Consider the following 6,182-nt stretch of genomic DNA (forward strand, 5'->3'; position numbering starts at 1 on the left):
AGATTGTGTTCATACATAAACCATGTGCTTTTTATTTGATTTTTTTTTGTTTGCTGCAGACAGAAAAAAATTTGGTTTAACATCAAAAGGTGAGCACGAGATAGAAAGGCCAAAATGATGAAGAGAGCAAAATTATTGGAACAGATACTCAAAATTTGAATAGCAGCAAGGCAGATATGTGCAGAATGTCGTATATATAATATATATAATATCGTTCTCCCTGCCACTCTTTGTCACTGGCAAAGATCTGTTTGTAATTGATAAATAATAACTTTCTGACAAATTACCTGAAATTGGATCATTGTCTGCCGGCCCGTTGATAAGTTCTCACAGCGTGTGCATGACGGCCTGATTCTGACTCACCGCAGGAAACGTTTCTCACATTCTTCCCCAGAGGATTTTCGTAGAAAGCAGAGACTGTTATCCGCTGTCAAAGAGATACCAAAAACAAACAAAAAAAAATGAGCTCAGTGTAGATGTTAGTGGAAGCGCGGACCCAAGTAGGGTTCTCCAATCTGTCAGGGCTGGGGACTGAATTGTGACAAAATGATCTGTGTGTATTATTAAGAGCTGTGTATTTTGGGTGTGTCATGGATTGAGATCTTCTTTTGAGACCAGCTAGACCGCAGCGGCTTATTTTTATTTTATTTCCCCAACCTGCCCCCTAAACGGCAATCTGCACATATTGACTTTCTGGAGCACAGTTGAACTTGTTTCTTTCAACAGGAAGCCTATCATCAGTGTACATGGGCAGAGCCAAATCATTCAGCATCGTAATGGTAGAGTTCAGCGCCATGGCAGAATGAGATCACGTCAGAAAAACTCAGAGGTTTAACCTCTGAGTACACCGAGTTACAATTTCAAGGGTTGCATGTGTTTATTTGATTGTTCGTCACACTAGCTCCCTGGTTAACTTAAGCGATATTCCTGTTTATTCTTATGACAGCTTCACCAAGCTAGAAAGATTTCCGTTTCAATGACAGTGGCGACCATTTTAGTCTTTTTAATTGGGCGTATTTTGAAACCAATGAAGCGGCCCGGTAGTCCAGTGGTAAGCACGTCGGCTTCACAGTGCAGAGGTACCGGGTTCGATTCCAGCTCCGGCCTCCCTGTGTGGAGTTTGCATGTTCTCCCCGGGCCTGCGTGGGTTTTCTCCGGGTGCTCCGGTTTCCTCCCACATTCCAATAAACATGTGTGGCAGGCTGATTGAACACTCTAAATTGTCCCTAGGTGTGAGTGTGAGTGCGAATGGTTGTTCGTTTCTGTGTGCCCTGCGATTGGCTGGCAACCGATTCAGGGTGTCCCCCGCCTACTGCCCGAAGACAGCTGGGATAGGCTCCAGCACCCCCCACGACCCTAGTGAGGATCAAGCGGCTTGGAAGATGAATGAATGAATGATTGAATGAAACCAATGAAGTACTGAAATCCACAACCCTTGTTCTTACTCATGGCAACTGGGCTCCACATACTCCTCAACATTAGTATTTCACAACAAAAACATTTTTACGATGATAAAATGGAAAAATATTATTATTTTTTCATCTTTAAAAAATCTTTGAAAAAAATATATATACACGTATTTTTTTTTTTCATCTTTACTTGTACAAAATCCTGGCCATCAGTGTGATTGACCGGCTGGATTGATCGCTTGTGAAATGGGTCTCCGTAGGCACTTTGTTCTGTTCTCTGACTGTACACTAGGTGGCAGTGTTGCTTTTAAAAAAAAACACCATTGATAGCCTGTGAAGAAAATACAAAGTTTAGCGACAATATAGCCGTGAAAACTTCAGTCAAAGTTAGCAATGAAGAAGCCTCTGTGGATATGTCTTGTTTCTAGAGTCCTCGGAGGTTTGGATTCTCAACAGCACTGTGAAATAGAGCAAGCGATTAGGCAGGCAGAATGGGGCATTCTGAAAAAAAAATACAATTAAAAAAAAAAAGTCTTAAGAGGTTACAATGTCATTAATGTGTAAATGTGTCCTGGATTACAAAACATTGATCCCGGAAGATGTCTCTTTTACTCTTCCGCTGCCTCTGAGGGGATTTGGACTTTTCACCTTCAACATCCTGTTAGAATTCCTGCCAGGCTAATCACTTGATGCATTCAAGCATTCTCCTTTGCTGCTTCTATCTGGATTCAATATTGTCTCACATTGATTCTTTTTTTTTTTTTTTTTGGTTCTGTGAACCATTCTTTCTCAGCCATTCAGGGTCACGGCAATCCATAACGGTCGACTCAAAAGCAAAGCGATATCATCTTTGTTGTTAAAGGGGATACATCACTAATTTAGACACTACCAGTTTGTTACGTCTGGAATGTAGAAGTACAACAGTCATGTCCAAAGTCCGGCCCGCGGGCAAAATCCGGCCCGCGGTCGAATTTCATCCGGCCCTCGGCCCCCGTCATAAAATCAGTGCCGTCTGGCCCGCAGGTTGGGCGCAATGGAACACGTGTTGCATTGACTGAGGTCTCGTAGACTGGTGAGTGATGTTTCATAGAGTACTGCTTCCCTCTAGTGGCTAAATGAGTAATAGCATTCACTAAATGAGTAATAGCATTTAGACACTAGAGGGCATCACTCACGAGTTAACAAGACATCACTCCGTGTTTATATTGACTGATATGTCATATTTCAAATGATCCTTGCAGTTGTGGATATGTGTATTGCTTGTTCATTTCCCTGTTGTTCGAGTCAAAGGTTTTGTGACTATTGAAAAGTCATGGTGATACATTTTATGTTTCAAATCAATCAATTTGCACTCAGGAGACTTCTGTTTAAGAAAAAGTCACGTGAATAAGCAGTTGCATGTGATATACCTGTTTCAAATGAACCAAAAGAAATTCTTAAGATTGTTGAAATTAAAATAAAAATGGAAATGTGAAACAGACTGGCTTACTAAAATTTGTTGAACAATATTGTTGTTCAATATAAAGAATGTCAGCCAAGGTCGGGCCCCCGACATTTTACCACATAAAATCTGGCCCCCTTGGCAAAATGTTTGGACACCCCTGAAGTACAACATATATTTTTGTGACACTACAAATACCATGACATCATGTTTTCTCCTTTCAGCACCAAAATCTGATTGTGTGCTAAGAGAAGAGAGATTAGGTTTCTGTTTTGTTTAGTTTTATTAGCATGGGCATCGTCTTTGTTCTGATTTTCCCGTTTGTACGTATTTTTTACCTTTAGTATCTTGAAATTTCTTTCGTAACAAGAGGCAATATTTTCCCGGTGAGACGTTTCATAACTTGAAAGTTGCATTTCAAGAGACGTTCTTAAGTAGAGGCGACGCTGTATGTAAATAAATTAATAGGACCTAAACATTTCAAATCCAGCCTCAAAACACATCTGTTTCGACAAGCCTATTCACTCAGACCATAAAGCCATTATTTTATTTATTTATTTTTGTTGTATAAATTTTTTCTTATTTGATGTTATTTTTAACATTGTACTCGTGATTTTAACTGCTTGTTGTAAGGTGTCCTTGAGTTTCTAGAAAGGCGCCCACAAATAAAATGTATTATTATTATTGTTAAACAGCGTTGCATGCTCTCCTGAAAATCGCAGGTCCGCGTGTGCCGAAATAGATTCAACTGTACCTCCTCACGAGAAACACTCTTAAAATATTAAGCTTATTGATGACACGTTCGAGGAGGATGCGTGGGAGTGACTAATCTTTTCTTCCGCCAATGCAAAATTTAAAGAGCAAAGTGAGTAATCGAGAAAAAAAAAATGAGAGAACATTGCTGAGCTAAGAGGATAACTTATCAAGTGGTGCGGCCTCAAATTCTGACGGGAAGCCTGACGGCGGGGACACGGTCGATCTCCCTGACAATGGAAGGTTTAATCATTTACTCTGCACTCCAGATGAGATAAATCACTCCTTTTAATAAAGTGTCTCCGGGGGAACTGTGATCTACGGTGATCGACTGCCGATGTCAAATATCTGCCTAAGTTTTTTTGCTAACAATATGTCGACGGCTCCGGACAGTTTGAAGTCATCATCCTGAGCCGCCACAACTTGAGGGACTACAAATGACCGATTTAGGTCGTTGTAATGAAAGATATCAAAGGTGTCATTCATTCATTCATTTTCATTCATCTTCCTAACCGCTTGATCCTCACTAGGGTCGCGAGGGGTGCTGGAGCCTATCCCAGCTGTCTTCGGGCAGTAGCCGGGGGACACCCTGAGTCGGTTGCCAGCCAATCGCAGGGCACACAGAAACGAACAACCATTCACACTCACACTCACACCTAGGGACAATTTAGAGTGTTCAATCAGCCTGCCATGCATATTTTTTGGAATGTGGGAGGAAACCGGAGCACCCGGAGAAAACCCACGCAGGCCCGGGGAGAACATGCAAACTCCACACAGGGAGGTCGGAGCTGGAATCGAACCCGGTACCTCTGCACTGTGAAGCCCACGTGCTAACCACTGGACTACCGGGCCGCCCATCAAAGGTGTCGTGCGTTTTCAAATTGAGGTGGTGCACAAGTTCAACTCAATTGCATTTCAACTGTTGCGTCTTAGCACCGCTGCTAAAACAATTAGATTGTTTTGTTTTCGGTTTTTTTTAATTTTTATTTTTGATAGGGCCTCCATCGGGCATCCGTTTAATATTGCATTCGGAATCAGCAATTAGTCGATTGAGACCAGCAGATGGTCGACAGAAATAACAACGCAAGTACTCAGAACTGCACTATCGGTCGCTTTTTAAAGTCTCAAAATGACATTTTCAGGGGACGGGTGCGTTTTCCCCTTGAATTGTCCACACAGAGCAAAGTTCACCGTATATTCGGGGGGGCGGGGGGGGGGGGGGGGGTCTCGGGAGAGTTTATCTCGCCGGAATATATACCCCATTCTCTCCCCGCGCACGCCTTTGAGAATATATGAAAGCGGGGAGAAGTGGTAGGGGGTGGTGCTTCGATTTCAAATGACCTTTGACCCCAAATCCTTCGTTTTCAAAGGGAAAGATTTTAGTGTGCACTTTTTTCACAACGCCCTTGGAGAGCTCACGAGGAAGCCAACAATGCGTTTGCAACATGGCTGACTCCCAGATATATAAATCCTCAATGTGATGATTCATCTCAATGGGGAGACTCCAAAAAAATGGGAACGGGAACCACGGCGGTCTCCCAAAGGATTTTTAAGCAGGGCAAACCAAAGACAGCAGCAATTTTCTTCCCCACTTTCTCAGTCTAATCACTCACTGTCAGCGCCTGCAAACTTGAAACGAAGCGCCAATTGAACCAGAAGATTACATTTAAAATGAAATCCTTTGTGCTGTTTTAATTTCACCCTGCCAATCTAATGACTCACGCTAGCTTTTCCCTTAACCACGACAGTCACGAGAATCCTAATCTCTGCTCACGTGTCATTAGTCAACCTTTATAAGTGCAAAACTGAAAGTAAACAACAACAATGGCCACGGCTTGCAAGACGCAGCCTGGCTTGCGATAACCGGCTGGGAAAAAAAAAAAACAAGAAGAAGCAGATACCCTAATTCAAAAGGAAGACACTTGCTGACATGTTGCGTTCTTTCTTTCTTCTTCCGAAGGCAAGAAACTCACTTGGTGTTGTTCCAGTTCCATTCCCCGGGCGGCGTTTTCTGCGAATGACAATCAAAAGACCGCACTGTGTCAATAAACTAGGGGAGAAAAAAAAATGACCATTTGCATTAAATGACATTCACGCTTTTATTTACGAAGCATCCGTTTGTTTCAGATGAAAGACTTCCAAAGCCAAACTGTGAGCAACGCAAGTGACAAATTTACCGGGGGGAGGGGGGGGGGGGGGGGCGGTGGACGAGTGGTTAGCGTGTCGGCCTCACAGTGCAGAGGTGCAGGGTTCGATTCTGGCTTTGGCCTTCTTGTGTGGAGGTTGCATGTTCTCCCCCGGGCCTGTGCGGGTTTTCTCCGGGTGCTCCGGTTTCCTCCCACATTCCAAAAATATGCGTGGCAGGCTGATTGAACACTCTAAATCAGTCATGTCCAAAGTTTCATCCGGCCCTCGGCCCCCGTCATAAAATCAGTGCCGTCTGGCCCGCAGTTTGGGCGCAATGGAACACGTGTTGGATTGACTGAGGTCTCGTAGACTGGTGAGTGATGTTTCATAGAGTACTGCTTCCCTCTAGTGGCTAAATGAGTAATAGCATTCACTAAATGAGTAATAGCATT

General features: G+C 43.1%; 1 long non-coding RNA gene across 1 annotated transcript; it reads right to left on the reverse strand.

Moving 5' to 3' along the window:
* Positions 1–291: 291 nt before the first annotated feature.
* LOC127598983 (uncharacterized) lies at positions 292–5,900 on the reverse strand. The gene is made up of 3 exons (XR_007961976.1): positions 5,837–5,900; positions 5,577–5,614; positions 292–427 (listed from the first exon to the last, which is right to left on the reverse strand). It is a non-coding gene; the product is annotated as an uncharacterized LOC127598983 (long non-coding RNA).
* Positions 5,901–6,182: the final 282 nt, after the last annotated feature.

This window comes from Hippocampus zosterae, chromosome 4 (assembly GCF_025434085.1).
Source record: "Hippocampus zosterae strain Florida chromosome 4, ASM2543408v3, whole genome shotgun sequence".
Classification (NCBI taxonomy): Eukaryota; Metazoa; Chordata; class Actinopteri; order Syngnathiformes; family Syngnathidae; genus Hippocampus; species Hippocampus zosterae.